This window comes from Arachis ipaensis, chromosome B1, assembly GCF_059453495.1.
Source record: "Arachis ipaensis isolate K30076 ecotype BB chromosome B1, ASM5945349v1, whole genome shotgun sequence".
NCBI lineage: Eukaryota > Viridiplantae > Streptophyta > Magnoliopsida > Fabales > Fabaceae > Arachis > Arachis ipaensis.
This window is the reverse complement of record NC_142436.1, coordinates 100,488,258-100,498,737: the sequence shown is the minus strand read 5'-3', so window position 1 is coordinate 100,498,737 and position 10,480 is coordinate 100,488,258. Positions and strand designations below refer to the sequence as shown.

General features: G+C 41.3%; 1 pseudogene; it reads left to right on the top strand.

Moving 5' to 3' along the window:
* The first annotated feature begins 3,299 nt into the window (after positions 1–3,299).
* LOC148577649 (uncharacterized) lies at positions 3,300–4,778 on the top strand (annotated as a pseudogene).
* Positions 4,779–10,480: the final 5,702 nt, after the last annotated feature.

The following is a 10,480-nucleotide window of genomic DNA, read 5'->3' as shown; positions in this document are numbered from 1 at the left end:
CTTCTTTAAGGGCAAGCGAGGATGCAAAGGGGCATATTAGAACTCACTACTGCATTAACTGAGGTAGTAAATATAATAGCTTCCCGACATCTGAGCGCTCAAAATACTCCCATGGCTGCATGTGGAGAATCAAAAGAAGAGCGTAGCATGAAGGAAACACTAGAAACTCCAGTGGACAATGAGGAGCATGGCTTCGTATTGGAACAAGTGGAGGAAGCCATGATAGTTGTAGAGGAAGAAGTGGTTGAAGATTTAGGAGATGCTGAACCTCCATGGGAATCGAGAGCTATAAAGGATTCTGCTGAGAAGTTCGAAATTGATGCCAAAGAGGACAGTGCACAACCTCCAAAGCATATACCTTGTGAAAAATTGGATGGAACAGACCAAGAAGTTGATTCCATAGGTAGTGAAGATCATGAATCAAGCTCTCTTAATCACGAACTCACATCCGCAACTGAACTCCTTGAGCCTGAAGAATCTTATCCAAGTGAATACGAAGATGATGTCGAGGTAGATTTCTCTCAACCTCTAACGGATGACTTGAGTGACGAGGAAGACATAGAAGACTTTGATCAGGACGCAGTGGCAGTTGAAAAATTTTGCAAAGAAGTGGAGGAATTCACAGAAGAATACAAGGGAGTAAAACTTACAGAACCACTGGCAACACTTGTCCCAAGGCCATTACCACCTAATACAAGCTTCAAGCGGGTACAATCCTTAACCTTTATCTTTACCTTTCCACTTGAATATGGTTTGCTTGAAACAGATGGCCAGCTTAGAGCTCTCTGCGGCTTTAAGAGTAAGAGGGAAATGGCTCGTACTCAGAGCTGGTGTACAAGGTTCAATAAGGTTCCGCGCTTTGATTCGATGTGCAAGGATTGGTATCAAGTTCAATTGAATGGGTCTCGAAAGACGTTTGGTCATCCTGGTGAGAATACAATTTCTAAACCGCCCGGATCAAAGAATATAGATCAAGACAATGGCGGATTTAAAAGCAAAGTTTGGGATTCTGGAATCTATTCTGACATTCGTCACCCCGGGAGCCTGAGAACCTGTTTGAAGCTGCTCAACAGCTTTACATGCCTAGTTTGGGACCCCAGAGGCTGTTGGCATTCCAAACATTGGTGGAGATTTCTAGATGAATTTAAGCATAAGCCACCATAACAGGAAGCTCATCCAATGTCCAACTTAAGGACTTTAACTAAAAGTGCTAGGTGGGAGACAACCCACCATGGTATGGTCGTTTCTTTTTCAATTTTATTTCGTGTTGTTTGATTTTATATTATATTATTTTCATTGAACCTGAATATTATTCATTCGCTTGCATACTGCATAATTGCATAATTGCATAATTGCATAAAAAAAAGCGCGCGACGCGACCGCGTTGCTAACGCGTTCGCGTCAGTCGCGAAAAACACCTCCCACGCGTCCGCGTCACTCACACGAACGCGTGATCTGGAAATCGGCGTAAAAATCCAACGCCCATAAATCTGGGCTGGAATCGTGCGGCTAGTGTGTGTTTAGCACAAAACGGCCCACGCGTTCCCGTCAGGAACACTCATCCCATGCGAAAGCGTGAGCGACGCGTCTGCGTCGCGTGGATATCATGGCCCCCTTAAATAGAAACAGAGAGTTGTGCTGAAACGACACTGGAACTGTGCGTTTAGCACAATTTCCAGTGACGCGGTCGCGTGCCTCACGCGTCCGCGTCATCCATCTTTTACCCAAACCACGCTGTCGCATCAATCACGCGACCGCGTCAACCCAATTTTACCCTAGTCACGTGTTCGCGTTCCCCACGCATTCGGGTGGATTTAAATCCACCAACCTCAAGTCACGCAAACCCTAGACCCCATCGCCCCCTCTCCATACTTCCCCCTTCTCCTTCCCTTCTCTGCAACTCCCTCATCTGCAACCATCACCACCGCCAACCACCTCCGACCGCCGCACCACCCCCAACCACCCAGCCCACCGCACGCCCACCCCTCCCCTCTCTTCCTTCTCCCCTCCTTCTCTTCCCTTCTCTTCTCTCCCCTCCGCCACTGCCCCCCTGCGGACCACCTCCGACCACCGCCACCCACCACCGACCACCACCACAACATCACCACCATCGCCCCCTTCCTCTTTACCCCCTCTACAACATTAACCCCAACCCCTAACCCCCTTGCCACCGAACAGCCGCCCGCCGCCGCGCCAACCACTTATCACCGCCGCGTTAGCACTACCACCACCACACCTCCATCATCTCTCTGTTCCAAAAATTTGTTCTTCCACACACCAGGTTCCGCCGGACGCCAATTTCTCTATCACTTGTAGTTATCTGCTTATATTTTTTCTGATTATGTTCGAATTAGGCTAGTTAGAGATGCATGTTTGTAGTGGATTCTAGGTGGTTAGGTAGCTAGGATGTGGTTAGTGGGTTTAGGCCTGACAATTGCGCCGTTCTTGCTACCTGTTTTCTTTATTTCACAATTCTGATTTTGCTGTGATGTTCATATTGTTCATATATTGTTCTTCCATGTTTCTTGCTGCTGTTACATTGCTTTTTCATGTTCATATTATCTGTATCTATTTGCAGGTTTTTTTTTAATTTATATGAACAACTTTTTTATGCTGTTTATTTCTGGGATCATCCAATTTTAGCCGAAATGCTGCCTAATTTTCTGCAAATTGTTTTCTTGTATTGAGTTTGGTAATTTACTATTTTGCCTTACTTGGCTACAACCAAACCAATTCATGTCTAACCGGGCTAGCATTCTTATTCTTTTTGATCCCCTAGTTAATAACTTGCACTATTGATGATTTCATGTTAGTTTTGCAACTTTTCTATCCTTCTGAATTTTCATCAATACACTGAAATTTTTGCTTGAATTTGAGTTTATTATTCTTTAAATTTGTGAATTTCTTGTTACCTAGGGAACATTCATCATGCCACTCACCTTAATTTTCTTTCTCCTAACTCACTGATTTCCACTTTCTCACCTATTTTTCAACCCTAACCGATCTAACTTTCAAAATTCTCTTTTCGGTTTTTAGCTATTTCCTTTAACTTTCTAACTCAAGGCATGAGTATTGCTTTTCCTAATTAACTTGAATTCTACTTATATTAAATTTTGGATTGTGATTTTTCATCTTAGATTTCTAACTCAAATACAATCCATAATGCACATATACTTAACTCATTTTCATAATTCTACTGTTCTTTCGCCACTATGTGCTTATATTGTTATTATTCTATTTGCCTACTTATTTTCCTGCTTTGTTCTTCAATTATATCCTAGAATTTCTGCTTTTTCAGGATGTCTGACCCTCAGTGCAAAGGAAAAGGCAAAGCAACCACTGGCAAAAGGAAAAGAGACGAATCCTCTATGTCTATCCTGGACATTATGCATGATGACTCCTGGCGGGAAAAGCACTGTATCCCGCAGGAGAAGGCTGACCAGCTCCTCAGTGCCAATGATCCGGTTAAATTTACAAACAGATACTGTGAGCTGAAGTATCCAGTGTTTGCCACCTCCAAGAACCTGTACTTGGAGAAAACTCTGAAAATTCCAGAGGAACTACAGCAGTACACCTCTGAACAGATAAAACAAAGAGGTTGGTTCTTCTTGGAGATAAACTTGACAGAGGTCAATGCTTCCTGGGTCAGAGAGTTCTACTGCAACTATTTCAAGACTACCCTGGATGCAGTGCACCTCAGAGGGAAAAAGATTTTGGTCACTGAGGAAGCCATTGAGGGCATCCTCCACCTTCAGCCTAAATCAGATCAGCCTGACGGTTACCAAAAGGCTGAGGAGGATATACACTTTATGAGATTTGACTAGGATGCTGTCAAACAAAGAATAGCCCTTGATCCTACTGTCCCTTGGGTAATGGGGAAGAACACAGTGATGCCTAAGGGAATCAAGCTAATTTACCTAAATGATGAGGCTCGGCTCTGGCACCAGATCCTGAGCAACTTTGTTATGCCGAGCACTCATGAGACAGAGCTGCCTGCTGCTATGATCACCCTCATCTGGTGTGTGATGGAGGGTAAGGACCTGTATCTGCCACGATTCATCCGACACTATATGGCCAGGGTCCATGTCAGAGGCACCCTTCCTTTCCCTTATCTGATCACCCAGCTAGGCCGTCGAGCTGACGTGCCTTGGGAGCTTGCTGATGAGAAGCCACCTGCTGCAGACTGCACAAAGATTATCCCTCACAGGAGGAAGTTTCAGGCTTTGGGTTACAGACCCCCATTCCTCACCGCTTCTGATGAGATAGCCACACCTTCAGCTGCCCCTTCTTCATCTACTGCTGCTCCAGCTACCACCACTGCACCTCCACCTGCCTCAGAGCCCGTCTACCACCTTGTGCACCACTTATTTCAGCAGCTGGACCAGATGGAGTGCCGCAACCGGCGGCGATATGAGAGATCTGAGCGTCGCAACAAGCGACACTATGAGCACCTCAAGTTGATGATTCGATCCAGGGTGACATCCTCTCCGAGCCTGACACCCCATCTGATACATCTGAGGCGGAGGCAAACGAGCATGAGGAGGAGACATATGCACAGAGAGAGGCTGAGCAGAGAGAACCAGAGCAGGCTGTGCTACAGCAAGAGGAGCCACACCAGATTCAGGCCGCAGACTCATAGATTCCTATACAGTCAGAGCCTCCACTGCAGCAGACAGATCCTCCTACCTTCATCTAGTCTGCAGACCTTCAGGCCACCACCGAGACTACAGCAGCCCATCCTTCTGGTGATGATACTCCTTCACACCCATCTTGAGTGAGCATCGAGGACGATGTTTACTTTAAGTGTGGGGAGGTCGCCATCTCTGGCGTATTTTTTTCGTGAACCACTACAGACTCTTTTATCTTATTTTATTTATTTTTCTGTATTTTTATCTTTATTTTTATTTTTCAGTACTTATACATTATTCTTTTCATGTATGTTTTACTTTATTTCCACATTTTGCACTTTAGTTCATATTTTAGCCATTTAGTTTAGTTTGCAATTCTAAACCTATTAATTACAGAATATGTGGATTAATTAGTATAGCTTACCCTTTTAGCATATAATAGTTTAGTTTAATTGAAAATAAAAGGAGTAAACTAGAAATCTTAGTAAATTAAAACAATCCACACACCCTGTATATATAGCATTACATGTTAGTTAGTTAACAACATTTCATCAAGGAACAACACTAAGATTTTAAGGGCCACCCTAAGATTTACATTGAGAATAATAGGAACTCTTAATTTTTACTTGCATGACATGTATAACTGATATATGATTTTCGAGCTGGAGAACACACAGCCTGTGAGTTTTGAGCTTAATTGTATGGTTGCATTCAGACCATAAATTTCATTCCTGTGTGTTTTACCCTTCTTTTTCATTCTGATGTTCTTTACTTTGTTTTAATCTATATGTCCAATTATAGAATATAGATACATACCAAGAGATGATTGAGGCCATCATTTGAATTTTTTCTCACTTATCCCAAATTAGCCTACCTTTTACATCACCCTTGTTAGCCCCCTTGAGCTTTTTAATCCCCTCTAGCTCTATAAATCACATTACTAGCCTTAAGCAGAAAAACAAAATAAAAATCCCAAGTTGAATCCTTGGTTAGCTTAAGATAGAAATTGTGTATTGTTTAATTGTGGGAAATTTTATGGGAACATGGGATGATAGAAACAAAGTAGGAATTTAAAAAGAGTAAGCTATTTCAAAAACAAAAATTTGGGAAGCATGCTCATGTGAGATCAAAACAATGGGATTACCATGTGCATTAATTTAAAAAAAAAAAAAGAGAAAAAATTATTTTTACATTATTTAATTAAGAGAATACACAGAAATTTCCCAAAATGCAAAATAAAAAGAGTCAATGCACATGGGTCAAAAATTTCAAATTTAAAATTAATGTATGAGCTTGTAATCCAAAAGGGAAAATGTTGGGTAAATAGGTTAAGGAACTTTAAAATCATATATAGTATGTATGTTAGGTGAGATCTTAGACTAATCAAGGATTCGCTTATTAGCTCACTTAGCGTTATACATATACCCTTACCTTTACCTTGGCCCCATTACAACCTTGAATAAGACCTCATGATTTTTGTATGTCTATATTCTATAATTGTTGATTGGTTAGATAAAGAACAAAGTTATAGAAAGTAAGGATAGAAAAGAATAGAGTGATTAACCTAATAAACACTGAGTGACTAGAGAGTAAACACAAAATCCAGTGAGGGTTCAATAACTCATCACCATATATCTCTGATTAATTTGTTAATTGTCTTGTAAGTTTGTGAAATATTTTTACCCATCTCAATTGTAAAAGTGCTTTAACATTATCTAAGGTTTGGCTATGCATATATGATTCCTTGAGGATATGAATTAATTTAACTACATGTAAGCTTTATATACAAGTGAATAACAATTAGAATTGCATGATTCATTTAGGTAGTTGTATTTAAAATAGATTGCATTGCATGAGATTCCACCACTTTAACCTTACCTTACTCTTTATCTTGGATTTAGCATGAGGACATGCTATTGTTTAAGTGTGGGGAGGTTGATAAACCCATATTTCATGATATATTTTGTGCTCAATTTAAGTGATTTATTCAACCCTTCACCCACTTATTCATGTGAAATTGCATGGTTTTACTTTCCCTTCCTTATTAAGTGATATACGTGAAAAACATGTTTCCTATGCTTTAAAAATAATTATTTTAATTACCTTTTATTACCATTCGATGCCGTGATTTGTGTGTTGCGTATTTTTAGATCTCCTAAGGCAGGAATGATTTAAAGGATGGAAAGGAAACATACAAAAATGGAAGGAAAGCACAAAATGGAGTTTTTGAAGAAATTGGCAGCGATGCGAATGCATGAACGACGCAGCCGCGTGCCTAGCGCGAAAAGGCAGTGACGCGAATGCGTGACTGACGCAGACGCGCGCCTTGAGTAGAAAGCAGATGACGCGTACGCGTGACCGAAGTGAACACGTGACAAGGAAAACTCCCAGATGACGCGACCGCGTGACCTACGCGGATGCGTGACAGAAGTGGTGAAGCAGTAAGGGAAAAGGGGTGGAATGGGAGAATAGGAGAGCAAGGGTTGTGATGATGGTGGTATGGGTTTGCCGGTGGCTGTGGCGGCATGGCGGTGCGGAGCGAAAGCAGAAGGAAACTGACAGTGGGAAGGAAGAGGGGGACAGAGGTGAGAAGAGATAAGATAAGAAAGGAGGGGTCGCGATGGGTTGGCGACGGGACGAGGTCGCCGGACAGGGGTGGTTTTGGTGGTTGAGGGTGGTTATGGAGGTAGGAGGGAGAGGAAGGTCAGAAGAGAGAGAAGTGAGGGACGCGAATGGCAAGGGTTTCTCGCATCCCTTGGGTTATGTTTTTGAATCCACGCGTACGCGTCCTGTACAAGTCCCCGTGGATGGATGAAAAAGGAATGGACGCGTAAGAGTCCTGTACGCTTAAGCGTGGATGGAGAGAGTGCGGGCTGACGCGTACGCGGGATGTACGTGTCCGCGTAGGTCGCAACTTGCGCAAGGAGCGCAGTGCACGCGTGGTGTTCGCGCGTCTCTCGGGTTCCATGTATGAGGGGCTGTGTTCACTTATCGACGCGTGGTGTTCCCTGCCTCTTTTTTTTTTTTAGAAAAACTAAAAATAGCTCAGAATTTTCGACCCTTTCCTATGACTCAAAAACCAGCCAAAATGTGAAATTACCCATATTTTTGGATTTTTTGGGATTTTTCAAACAATTTGAGGAAACTTGCAATCCAAGCAAAAACTCAAATTCAAAGAATCATCCTTATTCAAGGCATAAAATGTATAAACAACCTAGCAAGCAAAACAAACTATGCAAATGAGAAAAGAAACTACTTACAATGGAACTCAATTCATTCATTCATTATATCTACAAGAGAATGGAAAGAGTTTACCATGGTGGGGTGTCTCCCACTAAGCACTTTCGGTTTAAGTCCTTAAGTTGGACATTTGGAAATCTCCTTGTCATGGTGGCTTATACTTGTATTCATCCTTGAACCTCCAAGGATACTTGCTCCTCAAATGGTTGTCAGAATTTCCATCTGTCTTCACCATGCTTGGGGGTGTTTCTTCCCAAGATATGAGCTCCCATAATTGGTCTTCATGTGGTGATCCGGGATCCCATATCTTATTTTCACACCCATCTTTGGTTTGATTATGGTAATCCTCTCTGGGTGGTAGAGAAGCCGAATTCTCATGAAGACACCAACTGATCCTCCTAGACCCATTCAATCGAGCATTACACCAATCCATGCTCTTCAAATTCGAGCTTCCAACCACAATGAGCCTAGACTTATAATGCCAACCACTAAACATCCTCCTCTTACGCTTAATTCCACAAAGCGCTCTAAGTTGGCCATCCGTTTCAAGCAAACCAAATTCAAGTGGGATAATAAAGCCAAGAGTTAGAAGTTTTACCCACTCAAATGAAGGATTAGGTGACAACCTAGGTGGAGGAGTTTCCAACGGTCTTGATAAAGCGCATTCTACTCCCGTCCATCCTCTTCTAGAGGTGTCCACCACTTGACAAGGTGCTTCAAGTTCTACCTCTTGCCAAGCTTCCTCAAGTTCACATACATCTTTACCAAATTCTTGTATCTCTTTCCCATCACTCAAATCATAAATAGGAGGGTTAGTGAAGTCTACCTCATCATTAATTCCAAGCACATTGGGGAAGGACTCATCATGCTCGAAGGGATCATATGTTGATGCAAAATCATCATAGATAGGAGAACTTGTTTCTTGGAACATGATGCACCACTATTTCGTGGTACATTTTATGCTTAATTAAGTGGATTTTTATCCACTAAACTCACACTTATTCATATAATTTGCATGTTTTACATTTTCCTTCCTAATTCTGTGATATAGTTGAAAACATGTTTCCTAGGCCTTTAAACTGTCAATTTAATTATCCTTTATTACCATTCGATGCCGTGATCTGTGTGTTAAGTATTTTCAGGCTTTGTAGGGTAGGAATAGCTTAGAGGATGGAAAGGGAACATGCAAAAGTGGAAGGAACGCGAAAAATGAAGTTTTGAGAAGCTGGGTGACGCATATGCGTGCCTAGCGCAGAAGACAAGCGATGCGTACACGTGACTGACGCGTACGCGTGACAAGGAATTTGGCCAAACGACACGCACGTGTGACCTACGCATACGCGTGACATGCGCCACGTGCAGAAACTTGCAGAAAGCACTGGGAGCGATTTCTAGGCTCCTTTTTTTCCCCAGTTCCAAGCCCGAGAACACAGAATAGAAGCTGCAGAATGGGGGAATCACACATGATTCAATCATTCATCATAATTCACAACAATTTAGGTTTTAGATGTAGTTTCTAGAGAGAGAGGCTCTCTCCTCTCTCTAGGTTTTAGGATTTCTCCTAGTTTTAGGTTTATTTATTCTCAATTCCAGGTTCAATGTTCCTTTAACTTAATTTTCTTCTACTCTTATTAGTTCTAGCACTTTACTTTATTTATCTTTTCTTGTTGATTTATTTATTTTCCCAATTTGGTTTATGAACTCCATGTTAGATTCACCTTCTATTAATGCAATTTGAGGTATTTTATGTTTATTGCTTCTTCCTTTACTTGTTATCATTGGTGCTTGCAATTGGTCGTTTGGATTTAATATTCCTTGCTAGTTTCCTATATTTTTATGTTATGCCTTCCAAGTGTTTGACAAAATGCTTTGGAGGGTTTTAAGTTAAATTTTTATATTCTTGGCTTTGGTTGAGTAATTGGAGACTCTTGAGTTATCAAACTCCTTTGTTGATTGATAGTTGAAAGTTGCTAGTTGATTTGGATCCCTCTAAAGCTAGTCTTTCCTTAGGAGTTGACTAGGACTTGAGGAATCAAATTGATTTGTCCACTTGACTTTCCTTCATAGTTAGAGGTTAACTAAGTGGGAGTAATGAACAATTCTCATCACAATTGATAAGGATAACTAGGATAGGACGTCTAGTTTTCATACCTTGCCAATAGCTTTTCTAGTTGTTAATTTACCTTCTTGCAATTTACTTTTCTTGTTCTTTATTCAAAAACCCAAAAAGATAATTTTCCCATAACCAATAATAAATACACCTCCCTGCAATTTCTTGAGAGACGACCCGAGGTTTAAATACTTCGGTTTAATTTTATTGGGTTTGCTTTAGTGACAAACAAGTTTTTGTACGAAAGGATTCTTTGTTGGTTTAGAAACTATACTAGCAACGAGAACTTATTTGTGAATTCTCTACTGGCAAAAATCCGTTCGTCAGAACACTTCTTCCAATTCTTCACTCACAATATGCCTTGGAGGTTGCACATCCTCTTCAACATTGTTTTCTAATCCAATGGAAGAAGTCTTAACAAGATCATTAAGGGGATTGATCAATGTGGATAAAAAATCACTAATGATGGAATCCACTTCTTGATCAATTTTCCTTAACTCTC